The 18099-nt window shown below is 48.4% G+C and overlaps 1 pseudogene across 1 annotated transcript in view; it reads right to left on the reverse strand.

Annotated features, from left to right (window-relative positions):
• Nucleotides 1-799: 799 nt before the first annotated feature.
• LOC144103666 (short-chain dehydrogenase/reductase family 9C member 7-like) overlaps nt 800-18099 on the reverse strand; it is a 29940-nt pseudogene continuing 12640 nt past the window's right edge. The window contains exons 2-5 of the transcript XR_013308315.1: nt 8286-8492; nt 7412-7594; nt 3130-3262; nt 800-1231 (exon numbers count right to left, since the gene is read on the reverse strand). The product of XR_013308315.1 is annotated as a short-chain dehydrogenase/reductase family 9C member 7-like (transcript). The remainder of the gene's footprint in view (nt 1232-3129; nt 3263-7411; nt 7595-8285; nt 8493-18099) is intronic.

Here is an 18099-nt window from a genome sequence, read left to right on the forward strand (position 1 = left end):
GCGCCACGCTCTAGTTTGTATCGGCTGTTAATAAAGGCAAAGAATGATCCCCTGGCAAAGACACAAATGCACGCTGTCCCGGCCCTTCAAATGTGATCGCTATTTCTCCGATGACACAAACTTTTCGTCGGCAAATGCGCAGCCTTTGTGTGTCGAAATAGATGCGTTACGTTTCATGATGTGAAAGTCACATCTAGCAAACCATGCCTCCCTGGCCACAAACACAAACACCAATATTAATGCAGAGCTTGTGATCTGCCTCAGCATAGTGCGACCGGGCATTAGTGGTCGCAAATACTCACTCTTAGTTTTCTGGTTCGGGTCCAATGATTAAGGTTTAAGCCCCTTAATATGCGCACTTCTTCTGTGCCGTTCCTTAAATTCCACATATTTTCTGAGTTTACTGTATTTTTCTTTTGCGTTTCAGTAGTATTTTATGCTCGCTGCCAGCTTGGTTTACTTATAAACGATGCGAAGGGCGCGTCTAGGCATTATATGTACAGGGAACCGTTAACACATCAATAACAAGGACCGCAAATTCTGTGAAGAATTGAGAAATAGCTGGTAAAAACACAAGGCGCGAGTCCGCATTCGAAGATTTAGCCCATTACATTTTCGATATTCAGCAGGGCACAGACATGCCTTCTGAAAGAGCCTTTATTGTTCATTCCAACTTCTGTTGATGACACATAGTCTGTTGATTACCTGTGGTAATGGGCAGTACGTAACGATGATAAGCGATTACAAACGAACAGATCTATACATCGCTCTTAACAGGAAGTGTCCATTGCCCACGAGGATAGTCTAACTGAAAAAAAAAATGGAGATATGAGGTTCGATATCATATTGCACTCAGCAAGATTCAGTACTGAGGTTTTAGATATCGCAAAAAAGCTACTTCCTTTTCACTAGCACGGCAATCCTTCGAATTGCGTCGATGACTTCGTCGGCCATCTCAATCGGCGCGATGTCGTGCAGCCATTGAAGAAGGCAGTCCCGAAGTCCACCTGGGCGGTAGCATGTCCGGGGCAGCCGTTCGCGGATGGCCAACTTCATGGCGTCCACGGCTTCCTGTGGCCGTTCGCTCATCACAAGAGAGTAGAGAACATCGGCCGTGTGCTTGCAGCGGGCGATGGAGCGCCCGTTGATGGCGCTGCGCACGCCTTCCGGGAGCAGCTGGACGTCGCGGTCTAGAATCTCGCCCAATTTGACGTGGTTCGAGATGGGTGTTCTGCAAGAAAGCATTTTGGTCGGATTGATTTCGAAGAGAACAGACAAGTGGTGACATGGTTTTCTTTTAAGCACGAACTGCTTTTTAGCTCCTTTTCTCGGCAAATTCAGGCGTACATCGTCCGAATACCACTGTGAACCTCAGGCCGAACACGAAGCCGAACCTGAGGCCTCGCATGAAGCCGAATCTATCTGAAACAGACCGAATGGCAGCTAGCTTTAAAAAAAAAGCTTTTCGTGTTGGGAATTGCGCATAGCCTTAATTATCTTTTATGCGTTTGTCCGTCGCTTTTACTTGCTCGACGTTAGCAGCGCTGCTGTCTCGGCTGTGAAACTCAGCCAGCTGGGTCGAGAGATGAAAAAGTTTGGCTACTTGGCAAATGGAAGCGGTACATAGTAGCACAGAAAGGGAGGTGTCCAACGCGGCCGCATGCGTCGCTATGGCTCGTGAATGGGCAAGTGCTATGGCGCGTCAAAAAGCAAAAACAGCAAAAGGGTCTGAGCGCATTGCACAGCACGAGAGCAAAAGCCGCTGAACGCGGTGGCTTGTAACGCGGCAGGAGCAGCGAAGCAAGGCTAGCGCGCTGTGTAGCTCGAAAAAAACTAGGGGGCTACTTAAGGTCCACCTTTAGGAGTTTGACAGGACAGAGTTAATGGGTCCTGTTAGCGACTCCACTTGATCTGATCAGCATATTACCCGAGCATGCGTTCTTCTAATGTTACCAAATCACATGACCCGTCATTGTCACGTGACACAAGCACATAGTCTTTCACGTACGCTCAGCCCTCACCGACATGCACTATGCCACTTTCTTAATCATTACTCAGTAAAATAGTGCCGAGGGCTTCAGCCCGTGGCAGACATTTAAAAGTGAAAGACAAATAAAATTTCAGTCTATCTAGTCCTCGAGAGTACCTGTAAGCACGAAATGCACCGCATAAAAAGTGTAGCGCATTCCAGTATGCCTGTTAAGTGGCGGTTGCCGGCATGAAAAGCGTGCCTGCTTCTGTTTGTCGAGCTGGGCAGTGCCCATTGCCCTCTTGGGTGCTTTTGTTCTGGCGATCGAGCTGCGCCGCGGAACGTACGGGTCGGAGTGCATCACTTCCAGGAGCTTCAGTGCGCCGCTTACCCGGGAGAGAAGCAGAGACAGAAACACTGTTGAAATCTCTGTAGGCTGTGCAAAGATAAACCTAACCTTAATCATATCCTTTGGGCATGCCATCTTTCCTCTCCAGAGGGTCACAAAATAAAGTCACACGATCAATGGGAGGCTTAACTACTCAGCTCTAGCTCAGAGATACAACTAGAAGCCGTGCGACTGGCCGAAGCCGCAGCCAAGAGTCAAGAGCTCTTGGCCGTCGTCTAGGTGGGGAGCCTAAAAAACACCCCATTCTGGTGGACAAGATAAGTTCTGCAATCCAATCCAATTGTCTTTCACTATCACTTAAGTCATTCGGAAAAGCAGTTTTGATGTATTATGAAGCAGATATCTAAGGGTGACAGGTGCGTTTTTGTCTGCGCGCATAGGCTGTATTTTTTCTGTCAGGCCGCGCCTATCTGACTGGCAGTTTCGGATGCGTTGTATATTTTTGCCGAGATTTAATGGTTAATTGATCCGGTAATCACCAATTGTATATCACTGGTAGTAGCAATTTTGAGTTGTGTGAATTTTATCCTTCTTCTCAGTAAACTGCACTACTGTAGAGTTCAAGTAGAGCTCGGGTAGAGCTTGGGTTTTTTCGTAAGCGTTCGTTCTCCTTAAACGGTTGGCGAAAACTTGACGCTTTGTTTTCGTGCTGATGCGGTACTTTGTTCGCGTTTATTGCACAACGCGGAGTTTAGTATAGTCAATCGAAAACTGTTTTATTCCTGGAGAACAGAATGAAACAAGAACAAACCTGTAGCCTGATGGCTCAACGGTACAGACGTGGATACCCCTGTTGTAGTACTGACGACGTAGGCCGTCGGCTAGAGAGGTGCAGGCAACCTTGGACATGCAGTAGGCGAGGCACTCGGGAATCGTAATGCGACCTGGGAAGGAAAGGAGTATGAGCATTTGACTGACGCCACTTGCGGGCCACCATAACTGCCCGAGGCGGCTGCGTTTTTATGGAGGAAAAACGCTAAGGTGCCCGTGTGCTGTGCGATGTCAGTGCATGTTAAAGATCCCCAGGTGGTCGAAATTATTCCGGAGCCCTCCACTACGGCACCTATTACTTCCTTCCTTCTTTTACTCCCTCCTTTATCCCTTCCCTTACGGCGCGGTTCAGGTGTCCACCGATAGTGAGACAGATACTGCGCCATTTCCTTCCCCCCCCCCAAAAAAAACCAATTAAAAAATAAAATGGAAAGAGATTCAACGCGGAAACGAGGTGAGAATTGCATCGAAACGGCTGCCGCAAAAAAACAAAACGATGTAAAGGCGACTAAAATTGCATGGACCGAAAATGCCATGATATTAGAAAGACAAGGTTAATTTAATGTCAGTATGAATATATAAGGGCTTCGAAATAGAATGACTCGTAATTTCTTTTCAGGCTAACTAATTCCGCGATTGGGTTAAAGGTCCCGTTCACCGGCGACTCCAGCGTCGTAGGCATTGATGTGTCGAGGAAAGCAGGTGGCCAAGCTCTCACCTAGATCACGTAACCTTGTGACGTCATCACAACCTGCCCAGGGGATTTTGAGAAGCTGCCCACCGTGTCAGGTTCCAGTAAAGTTAATGATTGGTCACGGGACGTTGCTTCGGAAGAGAAACCTGGGTCTCACAAGCGTCACTGCTGGCTGTGTCTGAAACAGCCACCTGCTTGGGCAGTGACGCGTCGCTTAACCGTTACACCACTGCGCCAGCAGCGGTATGAGGACACCCATCGATCAGTGAATGTAATGTAGAGAATACCAATTCCACGTATATGGGCATGTAGGCAGAACTTAGGCGACAGAGCAAGAGTACTTGTGCAGGACCAATCTCTAATGTTATTGCACTGTACTTTGTGCCTAGGATGGTGAAAAAAAGAGCAGTGTCCGTGTTTGTGAAGTGATGCGCAAAGAGGACCCCAGGCCGCTGAAAGGACCAATGAATGCTATCGCGTCATACTCTTAGACGGGGGTTGAATGCCCTTAAAGTTTTTCAACTATAAGTATGCAGAACCCATGCACAATAACTAAATAAAAGAAACAAATCGTGTGATGGCTTCTGCGCCGCAATTCTCGCTCAGCACTCATCGCCCCATGTTCTCTTTTCCGCCTCCTATGTGCCTTGTTTTGAATGGCTTCATCATGTATAACATGAGCCTATAGTATTCTTATGAGCGTTTCTATAAGTACATACCGAAGCTCTAGATGCTAGCCAGTGCATCTGAATGCACTTAGGTTCTGAACGCTAAAAATGTCCAGAATCCTTGAACATCAGTTTTAATTGCGAGATAACTGTGGGATATTGTAAGGCACTCTTATGGAAACATTGAAGGTTGGAGGCCATTCTTCCGATGCGTAGGAAAATATTTTAAAATTGGTCCATCACTCGCATCGAGTAGCTAAGACTGCCGTAGAAAACCAATGAGGAACGTTTTTGTCGACAGCAAAAACGTTAATAGCAAAAGAATGCAAACCTGCCGAAGGGAGATGTGTGGATATCACGATAATCAGTCTGACTATGCCCACTTCAGGGCACAGACATCTGCCATATCTCTCCTATTAACCTTGTACTGTGTTAGCTGCGGCCCACCTAACCCTCTGCCGCCCCGTGCTACGCTTGCTTTCTCTTGGAATCTACTCCATTACCCTTAAGGACCAGTGGTATATCTTGCCCTCGCATTGCATGCCCTGCCTAAACCCATTTCTTTCTCTTGATTTCCACTAGGATGTCATTAGCCCGCGTTTGAATCCTCACCCAATCTGCCCGCTTCCGGTCTCTTAACGTTACAGCTGTCATTTTTCTTTGCATGGCTGGCTGCGTTGTCCTTAACCTAAGCTGAACCCTTTTCGCCTCCACGTTCCTTCCCCATAGGTCAGTATCGATAAGATAAAGCTGTTAGTTACTTTCTTTTCGAGGAATATTGGTAAACTGTCATTCATAATCTGAGCGAACCTGCCAAATGCGGTCCACCGCATTCTTATTCTAGTTATTCCACACTCATCATACGGACCCGCGGTAACTGCCTGCTGTAAGTAGAAGTATTCCGTTACCACTTCCAGCCCCTCGCTACCAATTGCAAACTGCTGTTCCCTTGCGACGTTGTTGAAGATTAACCACTTTCTGCCTGCTAATTTTTAGACCAATGGTTCTGCTCGCTCTTGGATTGTTAAAGCAGAATCTCTCGATATATATAAAACAATGTAAGAAATAAACAACTTCACTTTGAAAAATGCGATTGTCCAGAATTTGCGGGTATGTGAGGGAAAATAGCGCTGCTATCTTAAGAGCGGTGGTGCTTACATAACGTGATGATCCTCACGCATGCATGCTGGCAGTTTATTGCATTAGTAGCTCTTGTAATGCTGGAAGTTGGGCCGATAAAATTTAGAACATACGAATGAAAAAGTCTTGTAACTGACTTCAAATGGGCAACAGAGCCAGTCACTGCTATGCATAGATTGTATGTAGTCACTTTCGTCTGAATACAACTGTAGCTCAGGAGAAAGGAGCGTCTTAGCGGCTGCGATGTTTTTCTAGAACACCGATACAGTTTGTTTGAGGTGGGCAAGTTCTTCACCGGATCAGCATAGTAATGGAAATTTGAGACTGCAATGAGCACAAGAAATTGTAGTTTCGACCACAAGAGGTGCTTTGCGAGGACCTGAAGACCTAATACCGTAAACTGAGCCATTCGAAAGGCGTGCACAAAAGTTCCCGAACGGCATTGTCAATAACTACCAGGGCCACCTGCAAAAACCCATAGCTGCTAGTCTTTATCAGTACGTACTTTTGAGGTTGCCCTATAAACAAGAAGATAGAAAGTCCTGAAAATGAACTATCGCTTTCGGTTGTTTTTATCCCGTCACGCCAGGCCAGTCTGTAATAATAATAATAATAATAATAATTGGTTTTGGGGGAAAGGAAATGGCGCAGTATCTGTCTCATATATCGTTGGACACCTGAACCGCGCCGTAAGGGAAGGGATAAAGGAGGGAGTGAAGGAAGAAAGGAAGAAGAGGTGCCGTAGTGGAGGGCTCCGGAATAATTTCGACCACCTGGGGATCTTTAACGTGCACTGACATCGCACAGCACACGGGCGCCTTAGCGTTTTTCCTCCATAAAAACGCAGCCGCCGCGGTCGGGTTCGAACCCGGGAACTCCGGATCAGTAGTCGAGCGCCCTAACCACTGAGCCACCGCGGCGGGTCCAGTCTGTACCACTGTATTACAAAACAAAGCAGCCATTTGGCACGTTTCTTCCTTACAATGGTTTCGTGGTTCAAGTTACATAAACCATGAGAGAGGTAGTTACCACGCATCTCCATTAATAAAAAACCTTCATACATTTGCTTGAATAGCATAGACGTTAGTCTTTCACTTGTACTAGGTGTGGATTTCAGCCAAGGCGTTACGTTCCTTTAAACAAAAAATGTATTTTTTTTTACTATTCTGAACGGCACTGCAGTGCGGAGTGATATTCTGGCATGCGAATTTGCCACTTACCGCATGCGCACAGTTTTGTTAGTACTGGGTGATCCTGCCCGCTTCTAGCCCAGTTGTGCAGGCTGCTGGAGAACAAGGACTAAATATAACGCAGAAGCAAAAAGCACTGGGAATGAACTTACTTGAGGTCGAGAAAATTTCGGCTGTTGTATGTAATACCCTCTAACGAGGGTCTTTAAGGTATTAAAGTGAAGTGAAGTGAAGTTATGTGCATGAGAAAGAGTATACCCGTGTCTAATGTTTAGAGCCCCGCGGGCTTTGCTTCTTGGCCACAGCGTGTGGCTCTTTACGCATCGCCGGCATTCCCGATCTCCTAATGGCGAGAGGACTCTCTCGTTCTTACTCTCCGAAGATCACATCTTCCAACCAAGCTATAAGAGACCCTCTACACGGCTTTAAAGCAAACCGCGCTGGACTTTAAACTCCTGACAAAGGCTGTATGTGTTACAACAGCCCCGCTTGTACAATGTTTTCGTTTACTCCATGCAGTGAGGGGATATGCTCAAGGTAGAGAAGAATGGTGAGGAAGTCGGTGCATACCCATCAGGCTGGTAACGAGGACTAGCCTACCACCAGCCTTCTTCACCAATGGTAAGAACGTGGTGCAGACCGAGAGGGTGCCGAATGTGTTGACGTCAAATACGGAGCGAATCCGGCTCATGGGCTGCCACTCGATGTAGCCAAGAGTGCCGACTCCGGCGTTGGCCACCACGGCCCAGAGCTCTGCATTTTGAAAAGAAAGTGACGCAAGGAAAGTGTCAGATTCATGATGTTTTCACGTCGTTTTCGGACGAAAATTTTGCATCTACTGCTGTAAAAAAAAGAACAAAAACAGCAAACGTGAAGCAACCCCTCGGAGTACATTTAGCGATAGCATGAGGAACGTTAAGGCAACTCTTTCGTGTGTTTCACCACGGCAGCTGAATCGCGCTTCGCGCGTTTGGCTTCAGCTTTAAGGCTGTCGCAGTTCGAGGTCTACCTGGAGCTACCTGGAGATTCCGTCGCATACGCCCCACTTTCATCGCAATCATTGTGGTACAACAATGTAGAGCTTTGTGTTTTGCTGCTATGTGACGTTCGTGTACCACAGGATTCTGACGAGACAGTCGGCACTTCTATTCAGCAGCCCCTGCACGTATCTTCCCCAGTGGTGACACTTCACGAGATGTGTAGCTGGCTCCGGTTCCATGACACGTGTGGACGCACTGAAGATCAGAGATCACCCAGTTTGTTCAGTTTTTAAATCTAATTTGATTATGAATAAATGTGTCTATTCTTTTCAAGCATCAACCTAGCCACAAAGAACCAACTAACAGATGTTCACTAAATAAAAAAACAAAACAAAATTAGTGAGCCGTTTTTAGTGTCCCTTTCACTGCTTACCGGTCATCAAAGATATCACCACTTTACTTACGTTTTCCGCCAATGGTGTTCTTCACAATTTCAAGAGCTCGGTCGAGCTCCTCTTGTTTCGTCACATTCATTTGCATCACGAGCATGTTCTCGTATCTTCTGAGCTGTTTCGGACCATCGCCATTTTCGTCCAAGCATCCAGCGTACACGAAGAACCCTTCTTCGGCAAGCTGTGTGGCCAACATATGACCAAATCCGGTGTCACACCCTGTGGAAGAAGAGTGCATGCATTTAACAAACGGCGCTTCAATTGTTCACATTATGGTTAAATACCGTACTAAGAGGTTGCCACGATATATTGATATTCCCGCCATATTTTAGCTCTTGATGGAGGGCGGCAAAGAAAGCGGTTATAGTCCTTACGCCGTATTTTGGAACACTTAATATCGTTTTTGTTTCATTTGGCAGCGAAATCAGTTGTTGCGGAAGCAACTGGAGGTAGGGAGGAGGAGGGGATATAGTAAAGGCAGGGAGGGTAAACGGAAAAATAAACCGGTTTGCTACCCTGCACGGGAGGAAATGTGATGGGATAAAAAGATGAAAGAGACAAGAGAGTAGCGGGAAAATGAAGTCCGTATGTAAAGTCAGCAAGCGTTCGGTAAAGTCATAGCCTATCGTACAGGCCGAAGTTCTCAAGGGAAGCAAACAAGCAATCACAGGCACGCCCGATCTGGCCGCCACATATAGTGACGCCGCCGCCTCATCCAGTCTGCTTGTGTCAAAGGGACCACGCTGCATCAATTCGTAGCACTAACTAGGCACAGTTTTTTTTTTCGGAAGTCTGTATTAGCGGCGATAAATTTTGTCGGTAATGTAAAATGCGTCGCCATGGTTCGTCGATCACCGGCATAGGCGCTTGCCAGTCTCTGCAGAATTGGCATGAATGATGCTTACTGCGAGTAGATCTTCTCATGAGGTACGTTTATTGAACAATCAGCGTTACGTCATTGTCTACGGACGGCGTCACTGGGAAGCAATTGTGCATTTTCGCACGAGCAGCTGTAAATCAAAAAGCGAAATTAAACGTCACAAATACGTTATCTGGAGCAGTGTTACTAAACCTCTCGACAACTGAGATTTCTATAAACGCCTCCCTCCTATTGCCTGCGCCGACGCTATTCTTTCCCTATAAGCCCCCTGCTGTCGGCGACAAACAGGAGTGGGGCTTTTAGAAAGATCTCACTTGTTAAGTAATATTGTTACGTGACGGCAAGCAGAAGAACTAGACGTGATGACAGGTGGCGATTTAACGAGCGCTCCGTGCCACGTCACTGCCCACTTTGACGTCTTCTACTCCGTGACACTACCCGGGGCCACCGAGCGATAGCCCGATGTGCGAACTAGAAGAATGGCAGTGAAACGTAGCACGTGACGACGGGAGTGGCAGGAAGGTTGAACAAAGAAGAGAAGATGTAGAGCTTGCAGCAACGATGAAAGAGATGAGGAGATGATCGGATGAGCACAGGGGTCCACAAATCTCCCGGCACACAGGTCACCTTGAGCCGACGGCCGAGGTCCCTGGGCGCACAAACGGTTGGACAGGGCGGCTGTGTGCTCACATATGTCTCGGATCGGTTGGGTCGCTTAGGGTCTGTTGAGTAGAATCAGTTCGCCGCGTCTTGTGGTCAGGGCAGGGGACGAGGCTGGGGCGAACGGTGAGGTCGGTTCTGGTCAGGCGGACTGGGGCACAACCGGGCGGTGCGGACCAGGAACACAAGGCCGAAGACTATGACAGACGCAGCACGCCGAAGCTCCAGGAACACCATGGTGATGATCACCCAACAGCTCGCTCCAATTGTAACGTGACGGCAAGCCGAAGAACTAGACGTGGTGACAGATGGCGATGATATGATTTAATGGCGGTGGGCCTAGTACGAGCGCTCCGTTGTTGTTGTTGTTGCCTCAGAAGCGATAAAACATACCCACTTTGGGGGATTGGCCAGGCCTTCGTGCAGATCCAAACAGGTGAAAAGTGCCGTTGTACTGCTCACTTTGTCGTCTTCTAGTCCTTAAAAATATCCTATTACGGCCGCTGTTTATAATGAGCAATTCTAGAAACATGTTTTTCGAACATGACAGCGACGATGTACATATGAAACAGAAAATTAATCAGTTCGGGATTCGTGAGTTTTGAAAAGTCCTTAACAGCTCTAGTTTGGCCCTCGTTTGGATTCTTCCCGTCCGCTGTGGGAGCGGTATGCCATTCAGTATTTATTACAAACTGTAATGTCACTGCTGGCCGACTCTTTGAAGCGGAGAACAGGGTGTTTCGGAGAGCGTAGTGGAAAGGGAGAGACACAATGGCTGGACACAGAGCGGGATTACGTTATGTCTGTCTGTAGATCTCAACACGTGTTGCTGAGAGGGGAGAAAACGCCTCAGGCACAAAGAAATGACGATCTTGTCAAACTATCGAGTCAGGATGAACAAAATATGAGCGAATGTTAGCGGACTTAACAAGCATAAAAATTTATGGCGCACTCAACGAAAAACGGGTACTGCATTCGACCACATAATATGCCACATACAGGTAACGATGGGTCTCAAGGCTAGCCGCAAGGACAATGCAGGCATAGTCTAAATATACGCCGTATATCATAGAATCACACTGCCAAAGATCTAACCCATAAAACTGGCGACACTCATGGGGCGGTGATGCGAGGTGATGACATTAACTAGAAGTTTTGTTAGGGTCGAATTCCTATTAAGGCGTATATGTGAGAAATGAACTCGCCGCCGAAGTATGACAGCCATGCTCGAGGGAATCTGGCCCAGTCAACAACTATGTGCTTTCGGGTTCTTCTCGAATCATATATGTAGACCAGCCCACAGTTTGCACGGCAGTAGAAGGTAAAGGCATAGTTAAGAAAAACCTTAGAGGTGCACTGAAGCGTTTGAGAGAGGTTAACAGAGAAACATTGCCCATTAAGCGGCTTCCTGCACTCGAAGGCTATTTATTGCGCTGTTCCAGTAATATCAACCCAGCCACTGGATTGTTATACCTTATGAGCTTGTGTTGCCGATGCTGTATTTAGGCACGACCACTCTCCTGATGCTATAACGGCAGCTGCAGCTTTCATTTTATTGCAAGCATAAGGCACAAAGAAATTATTATACCATTAAGCGCAAGAAAAATTCAGGGGGGCAGTTTGGTGACCTAAAGTGCGGTGAGGCGAAAGTTTTTAGCGCGGTGTTGCTGCTTGTGTCACTGATGTGTGGAGGATAAGGCGTTGAGTAAGCACACCATTGTTTGCGATTCTTAAATGCTGGAGACTCTGGAGGGTGTTTCGGAAGCATCCGTCTGATCCGAGGCATTTCAGCGAACACTCTCCAGCGTCCTGGACAAGGAGAGCCACATACGTGTTGGCAGGAAGTAGCGTAGTCGGTAGCACGCTGCGGAACGGAAGGATGGTGGTTCGAATCCCACCATCCTTCGAGCTGCTGGATGTTGCTGAAGAGAGTAACGGACGGACAGGGTCGTGGCCGCGAGTATGAGCCATTAAAGGCTTTCGTCTTAAAATCGGCCAAGGTGAAAATGTGGGTATGACGTGACTTCCGTTGTCGTGACTTCCGGTTGGCGATGTAATGGACGGACAGGATCTCGACCGGGAGTATGAGCCATTAAAGGCTTTCGCCTTAAAATCGGCCAAGGTAAAAGTGTGGGTATGACGTGACTTCCGTTGGCGTGACTTCCGGTTGGCGATGTAATGGACGGACAGGATCTCGACCGGGAGTATGAGCCATTAAAGGCTTTCGTCTTAAAATCGGCCAAAGTGAAAGTGTGGGTATGACGTGACTTCCGTTGTCGTGACTTCCGGTTGGCGATGTAATGGACGGACAGGATCTCGACCGGGAGTATGAGCCATTAAAGACTTTCGTCTTAAAATCGGCCAAGGTGAAAGTGTGAGTATGACGTTACTTCCGGTTGGCGATGTAATGGACGGGCAGGATCTCGACCGGGAGTATGAGCCATTAAAGGCTTTCGTCTTAAAATCGGCCAAGGTGAAAGTGTGGGTATGACGTTACTTCCGGTTGGCGATGTAATGGACGGGCAGGATCTCGACCGGGAGTATGAGCCATTAAAGGCTTTCGTCTTAAAATCGGCCAAGGTGAAAGTGTGGGTATGACGTTACTTCCGGTTGGCGATGTAATGGACGGGCAGGATCTCGACCGGGAGTATGAGCCATTAAAGGCTTTCGTCTTAAAATCGGCCAAGGTGAAAGTGTGGGTATGACGTTACTTCCGGTTGGCGATGTAATGGACGGGCAGGATCTCGACCGGGAGTATGAGCCATTAAAGGCTTTCGTCTTAAAATCGGCCAAGGTGAAAGTGTGGGTATGACGTTACTTCCGGTTGGCGATGTAATGGACGGGCAGGATCTCGACCGGGAGTATGAGCCATTAAAGGCTTTCGTCTTAAAATCGGCCAAGGTGAAAGTGTGGGTATGACGTTACTTCCGGTTGGCGATGTAATGGACGGGCAGGATCTCGACCGGGAGTATGAGCCATTAAAGGCTTTCGTCTTAAAATCGGCCAAGGTGAAAGTGTGGGTATGACGTTACTTCCGGTTGGCGATGTAATGGACGGGCAGGATCTCGACCGGGAGTATGAGCCATTAAAGGCTTTCGTCTTAAAATCGGCCAAGGTGAAAGTGTGGGTATGACGTTACTTCCGGTTGGCGATGTAATGGACGGGCAGGATCTCGACCGGGAGTATGAGCCATTAAAGGCTTTCGTCTTAAAATCGGCCAAGGTGAAAGTGTGGGTATGACGTTACTTCCGGTTGGCGATGTAATGGACGGGCAGGATCTCGACCGGGAGTATGAGCCATTAAAGGCTTTCGTCTTAAAATCGGCCAAGGTGAAAGTGTGGGTATGACGTTACTTCCGGTTGGCGATGTAATGGACGGGCAGGATCTCGACCGGGAGTATGAGCCATTAAAGGCTTTCGTCTTAAAATCGGCCAAGGTGAAAGTGTGGGTATGACGTTACTTCCGGTTGGCGATGTAATGGACGGGCAGGATCTCGACCGGGAGTATGAGCCATTAAAGGCTTTCGTCTTAAAATCGGCCAAGGTGAAAGTGTGGGTATGACGTTACTTCCGGTTGGCGATGTAATGGACGGGCAGGATCTCGACCGGGAGTATGAGCCATTAAAGGCTTTCGTCTTAAAATCGGCCAAGGTGAAAGTGTGGGTATGACGTTACTTCCGGTTGGCGATGTAATGGACGGGCAGGATCTCGACCGGGAGTATGAGCCATTAAAGGCTTTCGTCTTAAAATCGGCCAAGGTGAAAGTGTGGGTATGACGTTACTTCCGGTTGGCGATGTAATGGACGGGCAGGATCTCGACCGGGAGTATGAGCCATTAAAGGCTTTCGTCTTAAAATCGGCCAAGGTGAAAGTGTGGGTATGACGTTACTTCCGGTTGGCGATGTAATGGACGGGCAGGATCTCGACCGGGAGTATGAGCCATTAAAGGCTTTCGTCTTAAAATCGGCCAAGGTGAAAGTGTGGGTATGACGTTACTTCCGGTTGGCGATGTAATGGACGGGCAGGATCTCGACCGGGAGTATGAGCCATTAAAGGCTTTCGTCTTAAAATCGGCCAAGGTGAAAGTGTGGGTATGACGTTACTTCCGGTTGGCGATGTAATGGACGGGCAGGATCTCGACCGGGAGTATGAGCCATTAAAGGCTTTCGTCTTAAAATCGGCCAAGGTGAAAGTGTGGGTATGACGTTACTTCCGGTTGGCGATGTAATGGACGGGCAGGATCTCGACCGGGAGTATGAGCCATTAAAGGCTTTCGTCTTAAAATCGGCCAAGGTGAAAGTGTGGGTATGACGTTACTTCCGGTTGGCGATGTAATGGACGGGCAGGATCTCGACCGGGAGTATGAGCCATTAAAGGCTTTCGTCTTAAAATCGGCCAAGGTGAAAGTGTGGGTATGACGTTACTTCCGGTTGGCGATGTAATGGACGGGCAGGATCTCGACCGGGAGTATGAGCCATTAAAGGCTTTCGTCTTAAAATCGGCCAAGGTGAAAGTGTGGGTATGACGTTACTTCCGGTTGGCGATGTAATGGACGGGCAGGATCTCGACCGGGAGTATGAGCCATTAAAGGCTTTCGTCTTAAAATCGGCCAAGGTGAAAGTGTGGGTATGACGTTACTTCCGGTTGGTGATGTAACGGACGGACAGGATCTCGACCGGGAGTATGAGCCATTAAAGGCTTTTGTCTTAAAATCGGCCAAGGTGAAAGTGTGGGTATGACGTTACTTCCGGTTGGCGATGTAATGGACGGGCAGGATCTCGACCGGGAGTATGAGCCATTAAAGGCTTTCGTCTTAAAATCGGCCAAAGTGAAAGTGTGGGTATGACGTGACTTCCGTTGTCGTGACTTCCGGTTGGCGATGTAATGGACGGACAGGATCTCGACCGGGAGTATGAGCCATTAAAGACTTTCGTCTTAAAATCGGCCAAGGTGAAAGTGTGGGTATGACGTTACTTCCGGTTGGCGATGTAATGGACGGGCAGGATCTCGACCGGGAGTATGAGCCATTAAAGGCTTTCGTCTTAAAATCGGCCAAGGTGAAAGTGTGGGTATGACGTTACTTCCGGTTGGCGATGTAATGGACGGGCAGGATCTCGACCGGGAGTATGAGCCATTAAAGGCTTTCGTCTTAAAATCGGCCAAAGTGAAAGTGTGGGTATGACGTGACTTCCGTTGTCGTGACTTCCGGTTGGCGATGTAATGGACGGACAGGATCTCGACCGGGAGTATGAGCCATTAAAGACTTTCGTCTTAAAATCGGCCAAGGTGAAAGTGTGAGTATGACGTTACTTCCGGTTGGCGATGTAATGGACGGGCAGGATCTCGACCGGGAGTATGAGCCATTAAAGGCTTTCGTCTTAAAATCGGCCAAGGTGAAAGTGTGGGTATGACGTTACTTCCGGTTGGCGATGTAATGGACGGGCAGGATCTCGACCGGGAGTATGAGCCATTAAAGGCTTTCGTCTTAAAATCGGCCAAGGTGAAAGTGTGGGTATGACGTTACTTCCGGTTGGCGATGTAATGGACGGGCAGGATCTCGACCGGGAGTATGAGCCATTAAAGGCTTTCGTCTTAAAATCGGCCAAGGTGAAAGTGTGGGTATGACGTTACTTCCGGTTGGCGATGTAATGGACGGGCAGGATCTCGACCGGGAGTATGAGCCATTAAAGGCTTTCGTCTTAAAATCGGCCAAGGTGAAAGTGTGGGTATGACGTTACTTCCGGTTGGCGATGTAATGGACGGGCAGGATCTCGACCGGGAGTATGAGCCATTAAAGGCTTTCGTCTTAAAATCGGCCAAGGTGAAAGTGTGGGTATGACGTTACTTCCGGTTGGCGATGTAATGGACGGGCAGGATCTCGACCGGGAGTATGAGCCATTAAAGGCTTTCGTCTTAAAATCGGCCAAGGTGAAAGTGTGGGTATGACGTTACTTCCGGTTGGCGATGTAATGGACGGGCAGGATCTCGACCGGGAGTATGAGCCATTAAAGGCTTTCGTCTTAAAATCGGCCAAGGTGAAAGTGTGGGTATGACGTTACTTCCGGTTGGCGATGTAATGGACGGGCAGGATCTCGACCGGGAGTATGAGCCATTAAAGGCTTTCGTCTTAAAATCGGCCAAGGTGAAAGTGTGGGTATGACGTTACTTCCGGTTGGCGATGTAATGGACGGGCAGGATCTCGACCGGGAGTATGAGCCATTAAAGGCTTTCGTCTTAAAATCGGCCAAGGTGAAAGTGTGGGTATGACGTTACTTCCGGTTGGCGATGTAATGGACGGGCAGGATCTCGACCGGGAGTATGAGCCATTAAAGGCTTTCGTCTTAAAATCGGCCAAGGTGAAAGTGTGGGTATGACGTTACTTCCGGTTGGCGATGTAATGGACGGGCAGGATCTCGACCGGGAGTATGAGCCATTAAAGGCTTTCGTCTTAAAATCGGCCAAGGTGAAAGTGTGGGTATGACGTTACTTCCGGTTGGCGATGTAATGGACGGGCAGGATCTCGACCGGGAGTATGAGCCATTAAAGGCTTTCGTCTTAAAATCGGCCAAGGTGAAAGTGTGGGTATGACGTTACTTCCGGTTGGCGATGTAATGGACGGGCAGGATCTCGACCGGGAGTATGAGCCATTAAAGGCTTTCGTCTTAAAATCGGCCAAGGTGAAAGTGTGGGTATGACGTTACTTCCGGTTGGCGATGTAATGGACGGGCAGGATCTCGACCGGGAGTATGAGCCATTAAAGGCTTTCGTCTTAAAATCGGCCAAGGTGAAAGTGTGGGTATGACGTTACTTCCGGTTGGCGATGTAATGGACGGGCAGGATCTCGACCGGGAGTATGAGCCATTAAAGGCTTTCGTCTTAAAATCGGCCAAGGTGAAAGTGTGGGTATGACGTTACTTCCGGTTGGCGATGTAATGGACGGGCAGGATCTCGACCGGGAGTATGAGCCATTAAAGGCTTTCGTCTTAAAATCGGCCAAGGTGAAAGTGTGGGTATGACGTTACTTCCGGTTGGCGATGTAATGGACGGGCAGGATCTCGACCGGGAGTATGAGCCATTAAAGGCTTTCGTCTTAAAATCGGCCAAGGTGAAAGTGTGGGTATGACGTTACTTCCGGTTGGCGATGTAATGGACGGGCAGGATCTCGACCGGGAGTATGAGCCATTAAAGGCTTTCGTCTTAAAATCGGCCAAGGTGAAAGTGTGGGTATGACGTTACTTCCGGTTGGCGATGTAATGGACGGGCAGGATCTCGACCGGGAGTATGAGCCATTAAAGGCTTTCGTCTTAAAATCGGCCAAGGTGAAAGTGTGGGTATGACGTTACTTCCGGTTGGCGATGTAATGGACGGGCAGGATCTCGACCGGGAGTATGAGCCATTAAAGGCTTTCGTCTTAAAATCGGCCAAGGTGAAAGTGTGGGTATGACGTTACTTCCGGTTGGTGATGTAACGGACGGACAGGATCTCGACCGGGAGTATGAGCCATTAAAGGCTTTCGTCTTAAAATCGGCCAAGGTGAAAGTGTGGGTATGACGTTACTTCCGGTTGGCGATGTAATGGACGGGCAGGATCTCGACCGGGAGTATGAGCCATTAAAGGCTTTCGTCTTAAAATCGGCCAAAGTGAAAGTGTGGGTATGACGTGACTTCCGTTGTCGTGACTTCCGGTTGGCGATGTAATGGACGGACAGGATCTCGACCGGGAGTATGAGCCATTAAAGACTTTCGTCTTAAAATCGGCCAAGGTGAAAGTGTGGGTATGACGTTACTTCCGGTTGGCGATGTAATGGACGGGCAGGATCTCGACCGGGAGTATGAGCCATTAAAGGCTTTCGTCTTAAAATCGGCCAAGGTGAAAGTGTGGGTATGACGTTACTTCCGGTTGGCGATGTAATGGACGGGCAGGATCTCGACCGGGAGTATGAGCCATTAAAGGCTTTCGTCTTAAAATCGGCCAAAGTGAAAGTGTGGGTATGACGTGACTTCCGTTGTCGTTACTTCCGGTTGGCGATGTAATGGACGGGCAGGATCTCGACCGGGAGTATGAGCCATTAAAGGCTTTCGTCTTAAAATCGGCCAAGGTGAAAGTGTGGGTATGACGTTACTTCCGGTTGGCGATGTAATGGACGGGCAGGATCTCGACCGGGAGTATGAGCCATTAAAGGCTTTCGTCTTAAAATCGGCCAAGGTGAAAGTGTGGGTATGACGTTACTTCCGGTTGGCGATGTAATGGACGGGCAGGATCTCGACCGGGAGTATGAGCCATTAAA

Source organism: Amblyomma americanum, chromosome 9 (assembly GCF_052857255.1).
Source record: "Amblyomma americanum isolate KBUSLIRL-KWMA chromosome 9, ASM5285725v1, whole genome shotgun sequence".
Taxonomy (NCBI): domain Eukaryota; kingdom Metazoa; phylum Arthropoda; class Arachnida; order Ixodida; family Ixodidae; genus Amblyomma; species Amblyomma americanum.